This window comes from Artemia franciscana, chromosome 18 (assembly GCF_032884065.1).
Source record: "Artemia franciscana chromosome 18, ASM3288406v1, whole genome shotgun sequence".
In the NCBI taxonomy this organism is placed as follows: Eukaryota; Metazoa; Arthropoda; class Branchiopoda; order Anostraca; family Artemiidae; genus Artemia; species Artemia franciscana.
The window spans coordinates 20,914,402-20,928,553 of NC_088880.1; the positions used below are offsets into that span (position 1 = coordinate 20,914,402).

The 14,152-nt window shown below is 36.0% G+C and overlaps 1 long non-coding RNA gene across 1 annotated transcript in view; it reads right to left on the reverse strand.

The window, feature by feature from the left end:
- Positions 1–2,731: 2,731 nt before the first annotated feature.
- LOC136038742 (uncharacterized) overlaps positions 2,732–14,152 on the reverse strand; it is a 47,311-nt gene continuing 35,890 nt past the window's right edge. The window contains exon 3 of the long non-coding RNA XR_010620285.1: positions 2,732–2,859. This is a non-coding gene — a long non-coding RNA (uncharacterized LOC136038742). The remainder of the gene's footprint in view (positions 2,860–14,152) is intronic.

Genomic DNA, 14,152 nt, shown 5'->3' on the forward strand with positions numbered 1-14,152 from the left:
TTATTACGTTGCAATTTTGTTAGTTAAGTGTTTTTTGTTTTGTTCAGACAATTTATGATTTTCTGGGTTGTATTTTTATTTTGTATCGAATATTTTTTTTGTTTTGTAAGAAGTATTTGTTTTTTGTTGTCTAGACGTTTTTTAGCTTTGCAAAGTTTTTTCTTCGGCCCCTTTTTTTCTAGCTTCGAGACCTTTTATCTTCATGACGTTTTTAAACTTCAAGATGTTTTTTCTTAATGATGTTTTTAACTTCAGGACGCTTTTTCAATTTTAGAATTTTTTCTGGAAGACGATTTTGTTCTTTGCTAATTTCTTTTCTTCGTGATGTTTTTTAACTTTGAGAAGTTGTACTTCCTTTGTGACAATAAATTCTTCGAGACGTTTTTAGCTTCGAAGCATTTTTTTGTGACAATTTTTCTTCAAGACGTTTTTTTCACGGCATTTCTTAAAACTGGGAGGGGGCGTTATAAGGCCCAGTATTATTCATTGCGATACCAAGTCTATCCATTTCTCTTTCAAAATCAGAACAAAATATTTTAAGTGGAGATGGGGCCTTTCATAGGCGTAAGATGTATTCTACTAAAAATCATGTTAAGGCTCTTGTTCAAAAATAATTCATGGATTGAATTAAAAAGTTTAAGAATGACTAGTAGGGAGGGCGTGTGAATCGTAAGATCTAACAAATCACGCGTTGTTGACATTAAAATTCTGTTTTTGTTTCATTATAAAAAAAAACCGGAACCAAAACTAGTCTCGCAAGATTCCACTATCCTCACAGGTATATATTGGACCAAGATCAATTCCTTACAAGCGGGGCCTCTGCGCCAGTGGACCCTGAACCCTAACAGACTACGTAACAAACACCTGCATCTTAAGGAAAACATTTGCATAAGCAAACAAACTCTCCCGACTATACAACAAAAACCGTGCTTGACTAGCGGTCTCCAAAATCTAACAAATTATACAGAATTACGTAACAAACACCTGCATATTGGGGAAAAAATTGTATAAGTAAATAAGCAATTCCTGTTACGTAACATATAGGTTTACTATAATACTATACAAGAACCAGGTGTGCGTAATAACACCTTGAAGGAATCACCACTAAACTTCTTCTTGATTAAAAGTGAAAAATAAAAGAGTAGCGTGTATGTGTGTCTTGAAAACTATTGAGGGGATACTACTGAGGAAGGTTTTGAATAGATTGGGATGGAGGAGGACCAAAGCTGTATCTGCCTAAACATCTTGATTATGGAGTGAGTTCTCAGCAATAGCAGCGGTAGTAGCACAAAAACTCAAGCGTATGGAATGGGGAAGTTGGGCTCAGGAGGGGACATCCCCTTCTTTTTTACGTAATAGTTTTACTGGTTTTAAGTTTTAATGTGAATACTTACTTTAATTTAAAACAAAAAATATCATTTGATTTTTTTATCGTTTTCCAAATCATGCGGAAACCCATCCAAGGTATGATGGTGGCTAATGACCCATGAGCCATCGCTACTTGTTGTTAAATTTTATGGTTCGATATTTGTAAATAGATTGGTAGCAGCTTAGATTAGTAGCGTAAAAATTTACTTGAGGATTAACACAATTTCTCTGGAAATTAATTCCTTTTGTGAAGTAATAAGTGACTAAAGCGATCAACTACAATTGTCAAGAAAATGAATAGTAAGATATTATCTAGGATAAATCCGAAACTGAATTTAATGCGCAAATGAAAGAAACCGTTTTTTTTAGATAATCGTCAAAGCATTGGCGTTTATTTAGTAAACAGCGAAGTGCCACCCATGTCTGTTTCTTTTTTTTTCTTTTTTCCCTGGCCGTTCCCTGTGGAAGGAACAGTCGTAAAAACTTGGGAGGGGGTTACTTCGATTGGAAATTGGGAGTATTTTTAAAGGGCCTTTTAGAAAGGCTGAAAGTAATTGTCAGGGAACCAGTCCTCTCTCACACGCTTTTTCCTTGGTTATCCCAGGGAACCGTGATGATTTTGGATCAAAACTTTGAGATAGCTATTTCGTTCGGAAAAGTCAAAGGACTAATACCTACACTTACGGGATTGGAATGACCCCTGCCTTCCCAGAAGCAATTACCGTATATTTAGATTATGAATTGTACTATTGTGTCTTATTAGAAAACATAGGTGCGGTTTATTTTGGCTGTCCGATCAGCTTAGAGTTCTGAAGGATCGTTCCCTTGGGCACGTTTTTCCGAGAATATACTCCTGAATTCCACAAATTTTACTGAGCACACATGTAACTTATTGCGTGATTTTTGAATTCCTTGTTCGCGTGACAACAAGTTTTCAGGTGACAAACAATTTAGATATGACAGTAGAATCAGCTCCCAGCCCGTCACCAGGGTTGCCAGGGTTGCCACCCCTAGTGATCTATCACTATTTCTAGTATTTTTTTTGGAGCCTAGTGATTTTCTTCTAGCTAGTGATTTATAATGATTTTTGTTTTTAAACTAGTGATTTTTCCTAAATCTAGCAAATTTTCACAATATAGCGTGTAGATTCATGATTCAATCGAATAAGTTTATACAGGATGCTAATTAATAAAAAACACAAAATAGTGATTTACTATAGTTCCTAATACGTTCCAGATTAGCATTTATGGAAATATACCGCCTTCAAAACTTCTAATTTCCCACCATATGTGGATATCAGATATAGACCCCAGAGCGTTATCATCAAGATATCAGGTGAACCTAGTTAATCGCAAAATTGCCAAAATATTCTATACTTTTTCTATTTCACAAAATTTGCTCAGTAATCTATTAGTTCTAAATTAGATTTTCTTCTGTTAAAACATCTGAAAGTGGAGTGAAGGGTGGACATGAATACATCCTCTACTACATCTGTAAATAGAACAGAAATGGATATTTTTCTAAATGAAAAAATAAATCATTGAAAAAGCAAATAGGACTTTGTGTTTTTTATAATAAACTAGATAGATTAAATCGATTGAAGTTTGATGATTGAAGTCTGTCGGGAATAAGGGGCTCTGGGGATTGTGTAACGATTAAAATTTTTACTTCTAATATATAATCAAAACCCCAATAATTCTCCAAGTTTTCTTATATGTAATTAAACACCTCATAAGTACAAATAACGTCCTATTCTTTAAGTTTTTGGATTTATGTGCTAACATATCACGCAGTTTGTGGTAACCAACTGTAAGAATGGAGCAGTAAGGCTGAATAGTAACCGAAACTCTAGAAACTAATTTTGATATCAATCGATACATCATTGACTTGTTATGTTGATTCCAAATATATAAGATTCATTAATTTTAGCTTTACCCATAACAGGCCAAGAAACTAATAATTTGCCTGATTTTCGAAAGAGGAAGGAAACACCACTAAAAGTCAAAGAATTCTAATTAAAATCAAACCATTAGATTCGGTGTATTAGAGAACCCTACCGTAGAGAATTATAGCCCGTATCTGCGAAAGTGTTGAATTTTGTGTTATTTGCCAGAAGAAAAATCACGGATGCTTGCTAATTTTTTTTCCAGGAGTTATCGTATCGAACCAACGGTCCTAGAACAGCGAGAGAGGCTCATTTAAATGGAAGTTAAAATTTCTGGTGTCTCTTTGATTTGATCAAAAATTAAATTAATCTTTAATTTAATTTTGTTTTAAATTAATCTTTAATTTAATTAATTAAAGTTTTAGTTATTAATTTAGTTTTAAATTATTAATTTAATTATTAATTTAGTTTTAATTAATTATTAAAACTTTAATTATTAATTTAGTTTTAAATTAATCTTTACTTTAATTAATTTTTAATTAATCTTTAATTTTGATCAAAAATATTTTACGGCTACTAGCCCCTCTCTAGCGTTTTTTTTCCCAAAAAATTGTCCGATCGAAAGTTTGAGATAGCCAATATGTTTAGCATAGTTAAATGGTTGCAAAACTATACCTTTCGATTTAACATGACCCAAGCAGCCCCCAAGGATAGATTTGGAGATGAAAATATGCTAAGGATGATTTTATACGGATAATAAGGATAAATTACTATCTATGAAAACCAGTTTCATTGCCACAAAGACTAATGACGGGTGAAAAATAACAAATACAAAAATACACAAATAATAAAATAGACAAATAGCAAATAACACAATGCATTGAACTTGTATAACTTGGGCTATATGTTGGCACATTAGGGTGGGGGGGGGTGTTAGTAAGGTTAGGCTAGGTTACTTTGCCCCTACACTCCCCAAATGTGAAAACTTATAGCCCAAAGTAGATTAAAATATATCCTAAAGAATTATATTTTCATCATATTTTGACATATTTCATTAGGATTAAAATAACTTTACTTCTAGGGTGTGTTCTGTATAACTATCAAGAACCTATTTTATTTTTATTAAGGAAGTAATAAGAATGATTCTTATCGAAATTTGTGAAGGATGGGGACGCATTTTTACCATGAAAATATGAAAAGGCCATTTTCAAAATTAGCTGGTGTCCCAGTAATTATACTAGCTCAACTAGAATAAAAAGAAATAGTTTCAATATTTTTTTTGGGAAAAAAACTGGAGTCTTGGATCAACAAGAAATTAAAAAAGAGTCAAATGTTTCGATTAGATCACCGATAACCAATTTTCAGTGATCGGGGCATAAACCAATGGTGGTTTTTCGAGAAAATACAGGGAGGAAGCAAAGGTTTTCTATATACTACGGTTTCTTTATTTTTAATACCTGTTGTCCAACAGGATGTACTGCTAGTAGTCAATATCTAAACTGCCTATTAAAGGTTTTCTAATAACCTGAACCTAAAATACATTTGTTCGATTACTACCGATAGTATTTTATGTTCTCGATTTTGTTTGCTCTGGTTTGGGACCCTTAAAGCTAATTTATTATCGATACATTCGTGGAATCTCGGATGATGGAGTCTTTTGATTACTTCATCAGTATTTAAAAGAATGGCTACAGCTGATAACATCGAAAAACTATATCAGAAAAATTGCTTGGCTGTATATAATTGAAATTAACTTTGTTATAGATAAAATCAAGTACCTGGTTTAAATTGATATAGGTTAGTTATTGAAAATTGCTTTCATATGCCATATGTTACTTAAACGCACATTAAAAGCACAATTATTATTTATACAGCCTTTTGAAAATCAACTCTGTCGGTTTAGCTACAAGAATGGTATATAGTGCATGGCAGTAAGAATCAAAAGTGGTCAAATGGGGACTAGCCCCCAGCCCACTGTTGTATTCCCTATGCCCATCCAATAAAAATCTGAGATAGCAATTTTGTTAAAAGTAGTTCAAACATCAATAATAAAAACTCCGGGATCGTCAAAATCCCCTAAGACCCAAGGCAGGCGTTGTAAGTTATGCCTCAGGGGCATATGTGGTTTTTAATAAAGGGGATACTCGTATAAACTTCAGGGAGGGTTTATTTTTTTGGAAACTGAAAGTTTCAGTTCACTTTTAAGGAGTCCAAAGAGATCAGAGGGCAAGTAGCCTCCCCACGCCCATTTTCCCAAATACATCCCATGAAATTTGAGATAGTTATTTTCTTAAAAACAGTTGATAGATCATTTAACTCCTGGGTTGAAAAAACCCCCCAGGGCCTGGGGCAGGTGTTGTGGCCCTTTGGGTATATGTGGTTCTTATAGAAGGATTGCTTGTATAAAGTTCAGAGAGGGCTCATTTGATTGGAAATTGAAAGTTCTAGTTCACTTTGAAAGAGTCAAAAGAAACCAAAGGCCAATTAGCCACCCCCACACCCTTCTTCCCCCAAACCCATCCGATAATAACTTTCAGATAGCTATTTTGTTAAAAAAAATACTTCAAAAATCAGATAAGAAAAACTTTGGAGTCGACACAAACCCCCAGAGCCCGGGGGCAAGTGATTAAGTTATGTCCCAAGGGTATATCAGGTTTTTATGTAAGGGAAGGTCGTATAAACTTCAGAGGTGGATCATTTGATTGTAAATTGAAAGTTTTACTTACTTTTTTATTATTCAAAAGGGATCGGAGGGTATTTACCCCCCCCCCCCCCCACACACACATACCCTTTTTTATGCAAATTTATTCGATCAAAATTTTGAGATGGCCACTTTGTTCGAAATAGTCCAAAGATCAGATAACAAAAATTCCGGGGTCAACACACCCCTCCCCCCTAAAGACCAAGGAAAGGGTCGTAAATTATGCCCTGGGGCATATAAATTTTTTATGGAATAAGTGATCGTATAAAAATCGGGGGGGGGGGGGAACTCAAACGATTAGGAATTGAAAGATCTAATTCCGTTTTAAGAGTAAAAAATAATCCGATTGCAACTAGTCCCCTTCCGCCTCCGCCAACATTCTTTTCCCCAAATGCGTCCGATATAATTTCTTATATGGCCATTTTGTCCAAAATTGACCAAAGATCATATAACAAAGACTCCAGGGATAACATAGCCAACCAAAACCTGGGGGCAAGCGTTGTAAATTATGCCTGGGGGCATATAAGGTTTATATGGAAGGGATGGTAGTAAACTTCGGAGGCAGTTCATTGGATGGTAAATCGGAATTTTTAGAGCCTTTTTTAAGAGTCAAAAGTTATCGGAGGGCAACTAGCCCCCCCCCTTTCCTCCAAATGCATCTTACGAAAATTTTGAGGCATCTATTTTTTTTCAAATTAGTTCAAATATGAAATAATGAAAACTCAAGGGTCAACACAGCCCCCCAGAGCCCGGGGGAAGTGTTGTAAGTTTTGCACTAGGGGCAGATACGGTGTTTTATAAGGGGTGGTCTAATAAGCATCAGAAGTGGCTCTTTTTATTGGAAATTAAAACTTCTATTTACCTTTTCAAGTCATCAAAAGGGATTGGCGGGCATATATCCCCCCCACCCACCCTGTTTTCCCAATCTATCCGATCAAATTTTGAGGTAGTCATTTCGTTTGAAATATTTCAACGATCAGATGAATAGACTTCGGGATTCAAATACCCCCTCCCCCCGAAACCTGAGGAAAGGGTTGTAACTTATACCCCAGGAAATATGAAGTTTTTACGGAAAAGGTGGTCGTATAAACTTCGGAAGGGATTCAAATAATTAGAAATTGGAGGTTCTAGTTCCTTTTTTAAGAGTCAAAAGTGACCCGATAGCAACTAGCTTCCCCCACCAACCCCAAGGAGACAAGTCTCCAGTTTTTTCTCCAGAGACCCTTCATATGCAAGGGGTGGCCTTATAAACGTCGCAGGCGGGTCATTCAATTGAAAATAATAATTTCTAGTGCCCCTTTTAAGAGTCAAGCGTGGTTGAAGGGAATAAAGCCCTCTTCCCTCTTTCCACGCCCTCTTTTCCCCAAACTTATCCAATCAAAATTTTAAAATGGCCATAATTTCCGAAATAGTCAAGAAGGACTGTAAGTTATGCAAGCATTCCCTTGTTCATACATAAGGTTTTTATTAAAGGGGTAATCATATAGACTTTGGAAAAAACTCCTTTGATTTAAATTGAAAGTTCTACCTCCTTTTTAAAAGTCAAGGGCAATCAGACGATAGGAGCCCTCCCACCCCCTCACGCCCTTTTTCTAAATGCTTTCCATCAAAATTTCAAGTTAGTAATTTTTTTCAAAATCTTCCAAATGTCAAATAGCTACGGTTCCGGGTTTAAGCCCCCCAGCCCTGGGGGAAAGGACTATACGTTATACTAGTAGCCCATCGTTAACATATAAAGCTTCTACTCAAGGCTTAGTGATATAAACTTCGGAGGAAGTTTATTCGATCGGAAATGGAAATTTATTGTGCCCTTTTTAAGAATCGCAAATAATCAAAAAGTAACAAGGCCCCCCCCCCTCCCCATGTGTTTTTCCCCCAAAGGTTTTTTATAAAATTTGAAATAGCCATTTTATCAGAAATAGCCCGAAAATCAAATAAATTAGGGGTTGAGATATCCTTCATAGCCCCTAGGGGAAGGATGGTAACTTATGTAAGTTGCCTATTATCAGAATATAAGTTATTTTGTGGAAGGGATGGTTATATTAACTTTGGAGGTGGTTTATTTCATCGGAAATTGTAACTTTTAGTTCTTTGCTTAAGAGTAAAAAGCGATCAAAGGGCAATTAGCCCACGCCCTTTTCCCAAAGGGCGTTCGGTCAAAATTTTAAGATAGACATTTTGTTCAAAATAGTTACAGGCTAAATAAATGTGCTTCTGAGTTTGAAACCCCCCAGCCCCGAGTAAATGGCTCTGAGTGACAGAACTTGCTTATTATTGCGTTGATACTTTGTTTAATTTGATACCTTGTTTACCTAGATGCTTTCTTTACTTTGATACTTTGGTTCTTTGATACTAGTTTTTATACCTTGATGAAAGTTTCACGTTGAAAAAAATGATTTTGAAATAAGACATTTTCTAAAAACTTGAACTTTTTGTAATAAAAAATGAACTAAAATTAATTTTAAAAACTTTTTGAAAAAGAAGTTTTTCAAAGAAAAGTAAAGACCATATTAAACTCAAGGTCAGCACATACAAATACCTGTTAAAATTCGAACTAGAAACGACAAAAAATTACTATAAAAAAATAAATGAAACCCAAAACCAACAGGCATTAAAGAAACAATCATTGCAATAAAAGATACAAGTTCTAATATGAAAGAATAAATTGCAAGATATTACTAATAAAAAAAAAATTAACCCAAAACAAACAGAAACTAAATAAACAATCACAGCAAACAAACTTACAGTAGATACTAATATAAATGAATAAATAAACCTTAAAACCAGTGAAACTTAAATTGAATATGCAAATCGAGCTTGAAACGAACAAAAATCACTACAAACAAGAGTTTAAATTTTGCCTCCTACTCTCACTGTAAAAGTCTAAACCTATTTCGTCATTAGAGCTTAACTGAAAACTATATATTTATCTTCAACAGTCTTGGAAAGTACAAATAAAAGCAAACAGAATATTGGATATGCAGTGATATCAATTATTGGAAGATATTCAGTTCAATATTTTATTTCGCTCTAATTTTTATTTTCATTTTCAATGCTGTAATAACTGGAAAAGAAAATATTTGTAATAACGGAGTAGGCTTTAGACTTTTAGCTGTATCTATCTTGAACAGCCTATATATATATATATATATATATATATATATATATATATATATATATATATATATATATATATATATATATATATAAGAACTATATAAGAATATATATAAGAACTTCGACATTTCCCCTTCCCTATAAATAAGTTTTACTTTCTTCCAAGTGCGTTTCTAACTGTAACTGATTTTTTTTTTAAGTAAAATATATTTATGGTAGTTCTTGTCAATCTTTCTTAAATACATAGGCAAAATATACCATGGTAAAAAGAACATTCTCAGGTATTAATTGAAGATTAATTATCTTAAACTGCTAATGCTTTACCCAAACTTCACGTTATTGAATTTTACGCGTTACGCTAAGTGTGAATTTAATGGGTGCCGTAAATAACTACTGCGGTTGAATAGTCCTTAGTACAGTGAGTGGTCAACCACACAAAGCAACATAAATGAAATGTAAGCAAGAGTGTTATATGTTTGTCGCAGGTGGGACACCTTTTCCCCCCTATATAACTAATTTCAGCCTATTATTAGTAAGTGTTTGGAGACCAACTTCTTTTACAACGGTTTTTGCAGAAGGCTCGGTTATCAGGTCGGATTCAAAAATATAACCTTTATTTTTTGAAAACTGTATATAATTCTTGCCTTAGGCCAAAAAGGATGGTTTTTGCAATAATTGAGAAAAAACTTAGAGTGGGTGAACTGAAGCGCATTTTTATAGTCATTGTTGGAGAGGGCTCTCTCTGAAATTATACATCCCAGCTTTCTTTAAATTGAGCCATGTTTCTGTTTTTGACTGGAAAGCTAGTTTATAGCAGGACAGCAGACAGGCACCAGTTTCGAAGCAAAATGGGACCAACATCGGAAAGTGTATAAGTTGTGTAATTTTTACCTTGTCTAATCTTACGTAAAATTGGAGCTTTCCCTTTGCTTCTTTCTAAGTATTGACACTGTCAAAACTACACGAACAGACTGGGTCAACTGGGTCCGGAAATACACCAACTGTATATTTGCCAAAGCTACAAACAAGCACATGAGCGATTGCATAAGAAATTGTTCTTACTCTCTGTTTTTCCTCTGGAAATATGCTCTGTGACCCAAACGTTATGATGTGTTGGATTCTGTTTCTGGGAAAGATTTTAGGGAATAACACTAGCGCCGTGAGTTTGTATCTCCCCTTCCAATTTTAGTGCAGAACATACTGAAAAGCTTCGTCCCTGCCATCAGTGCTACATATAGTGATTTTGTTGTGTTGTGATGCATGGTTATCTCTGCTATACTGAAGTTGAAAAGACATTTTGCAAATGTAACATTTAGACATTTAGACATTTAGTAAATTTAGTAAGGGTACTGATGGCATCTGCGGGGCTGCTCTTGATTTTAGTTTTGATCTCCTGATTGACCACCTGAGCCTACTCTCATTTGCTACTTCTCATCTGGAACAGTACCGAAATAATTTTGTGAATGTAAACTGACCCCGTGCTAAAGCGGGGCAAATTTTCCCACTTTTGCAGTTCCTATAAACCTCTTACTGTGTCGAATATTTTTCGTAAGTTTTTCGAGTTGCTAACATGTGACGAAATTCGTTCAAAATGTTACGTTCCTTTACGGCAGTTTGGTTTCAGACAGGAGTAGGGTGCGGTCATGTCCTGCAGCTTTATGTGCTGTACTTTAAGATGCTGATGCAGTTAGTGAGTCGTTAATTCTTACTAGCCAAGATGTCCACCGTGCATTTGATTCACTTATCCATGAATATATTTTGTAATTTGCTTATAAGAAGGGGGTAAATCCTTTGGTGATAGGTGTGTATCGGGATTTCTATGGTAACCTCATGATCCGGATTTGCAATCCTGGTTAGAGTGATATTTATGTTTTATTACCTGTTTATAAGAGAGTAACACAGAGATAATATCATTTTGATATCATTTGACACTTGACATCATTTGACATCATAGATACACTTACTTTCTTTATATCTATTTAAATTGTAAAAGCAGAAGTAGTAAAAGTAGTAGCCCTAAAATTTTCAACCTAATTCCTCCAGTCGTTCTCGAGATATTGCTGAGGTGCCTTATTGGCATTCCCGAGTTAGTTAAGCGCTTTTGAAAACCGCGTATACGTAACGTGTTTTGATTTAGTTCAACAGTCCCTTCAACATTCTCTGAAAGACTCATCTGAATGTCCTTTGTCTTTTTGGAAAGTAATAATAATCTATATGGAAAGTCAGTAATATATCCTACATGTAAAAAATCAATGAACTGCCTAACTTAGAGCCCTTGCCCTGAGGGTTGTGGGGGTTGACATCTTTAAGAGCATAATTCTGGATCTTTTAATAATTATAAAGAAAATAGATGTCCCAAATTTTGATTGGATGTTGGATTTGGGAAACGACGGCCCTCAAATCACTGTTGACTCTTAAAAAGGGCCCCTATAACTTCTGATTTCAAAATCAAATATCCAATAAAAGTTTATGTGCCAGCCATTCCATATACATTTTTGCCCCAGGGATCTGTTGGGTTGCGTCAATCGTGGAGGCACTGTTTCTCGTCCTTTGGATCATTTTGAAGAAAATAACCATTTAACAATTTTGATCAAATGCGTTTGGGGACAAGAGGGCGTCGGGGGGGGGGAGGGGCAATGAAATTTAAATTTTCAATCAAAGGAACCTCCTCTAAAGTTTATACAACCACCCTACCATAAACACCTTATGTGCTCCTGGGAAATAAATTACAATCCTTGCCCCAAGGTTTTGAGTGGTTGTTTCAATCCCAAAGGGCTTGTTAGATGATCTTGAAACTATATTGAATAAAATGACTGTCTTAAAATTTCTCTCAGATGTATTTAGGGAAAAGAGGACGGGAGGGAGGGGGGCTAGTTGTCTTTCCATCACTTTGACAGTTAAAAAAACTACTGAAACTTCTGATTTCCATGCCCCCTCCGAATTTTATACAACCACCCTTTCCTTAAGAATCTTTTATGCCCCGAGGGCATAGCTTACAACCCTTACACTGAGGGCTGTGAATGTTGTCCTATTCAAGGACATAATTACTGGAACTTCCAACTACGCTGAACAAAATGGCCATCTCAAAATTTTGACTGGATGCATCAGTGGAAATGATGAGCGGGGGGGGGGGGCTGGTTACCCTCCGATCCTGCTTGACTATTGAAAAGGGCATTAGAACCTTCAACAGAGTATGCCCTTTCGAAACATATACGACCACCTTTTCTATAAAAACCTTATATGCTCCAGGGACATAATTTATAACCCTTACTCTGTGGGCTGTGGGTGGGGAGGTTTGTCATCCTTGAAGACATAATTACTAGACCTTTCAACTACGCTGAACGGAATAGCTATGTCAAAATTTTGATTGGACGTTTTTGAGGAAATGAAGAACGTGGGGGAGGGGGGCTGGTTGCCATCCAAACCCTTTTGTCTGTTAAAAAGGAAACTAGAGCTTGCAATTTCCAATGAGCTCTCTCCAAAGTCTATACGATCAACCTTTCTATAAAAACCTCTTACTCCCCAAGGGTGTACCTTACAACCCATATCCCGAAGGCTAAGGGGGGCCTCCTCTAACCAGGAATGCAAATCTGCACCAAGAGGTTACCATTTAAATCCCGATACAATCCTATAACCAAAGGATTGGCCCCCTTCTTACAAGCAAATTACAAAATATATTCATGGACAAGCGGATCAAATGCACGGTGGACATCGTGGCTAGTAAGAATTAACGACTCATTAACTGCATCAGCATCTTAAAGCATCTTAAAGTTCCGGTTTCCAAGATTTTTGGCTTCCCCCTCCAACTCCCCCCAACGTCATCGGATCCGGTCAGGATTTAAAAAAAGAGCTCTGAGACACGAGGTTCTAAATGTCAAATCTCATTAAGATCCAATTACCCGTTCGTAAGTTACAAATCCCTCGTCTTTTCTAATTTTCCCGAATTCCCCCCTACTCCCACCGCAACTCCCCCCAGAGAGAGCCAAACCGGTCTGGTTATGTCAATCACGTATCTAGGACTTGTGCTTGTTCTTCCCACCAAGTATCACCACAATCTCTGTACTCTAAGCGTTTTCAAAGATTTCCAGTTTCCTCCTCCATCTCCCCCCAATGTCACTGGATCCGGTAAGGATTTAAAATAAGAGCTCTGAGACTCAAGATCCTTCTAAATATCAAATTCCACCAGGATCCAATCATCCGTTCATAAGTTAAAAATACCTGATTTTTTTTCCGAATTACCGAACTAGATCCCCCCAAATCCCCCCAAGAGAGAGGATTCGGCCCATTTATGTCAATCACGTATCTAGGACTTGTGCTTATTCTTCCCACCAAGTTTCATCCTGATGTCTCTACTCTAAGTGTTTTCCAAGATTTGCGGTTCCCCCTCCAACTACACCCCCCCCCCCCATGACACTAGATCTAATATCCAGACTGGATTAAAGACTGGGTTAAAATAATAGATTTGAGATACAAGATCATTCTAAATATGAAATTTCATTAAGATCTGACCAGTCTTTCTTAAGTTAAAAATACCTATTTTTTTTAATTTTTCAGAATTAACCCCCCCCCCCCTTAAACTCCCCCAAAGACGGTAGATCCGTTCCATTCCAACCAAGTTTCATCCCGATCCCTCTATTCTTAGCGTTTTCCATAATTTCAGGTTTCTCCCTTCAACTCCCCCAATGTCACCGGATCCGGTCGGAATTTAAAATAAGAGCTCTGAGACACGATTTCCTTCTAAATATCAAATTTTATTAAGATCCGATCACCCGTTCGTAAGTTAAAAATACCTCATTTTTTCTAATATTTCCGAATTAACTGGAATAACGGATTAACGGAGCATCTTCTATGTTCTTCTTCCGTTAATTTTCTAAAGAGAAGCAATGGTATTTCTTTTTATGATGAGTGTTCGACGTACACGTGGTGGTCCTTCCGGTGTTCTTGCGTGCATAGTAAATAAAAAACTCATTTATCTCCGGTAGGCTACAGTATTTTTCAGATAGACATATTTTGCTCTCTGGCTAGGCAATACAGTGCTTGTAAACTGTTATTTGCCGTGTAACAAAAATACCATGTTATAC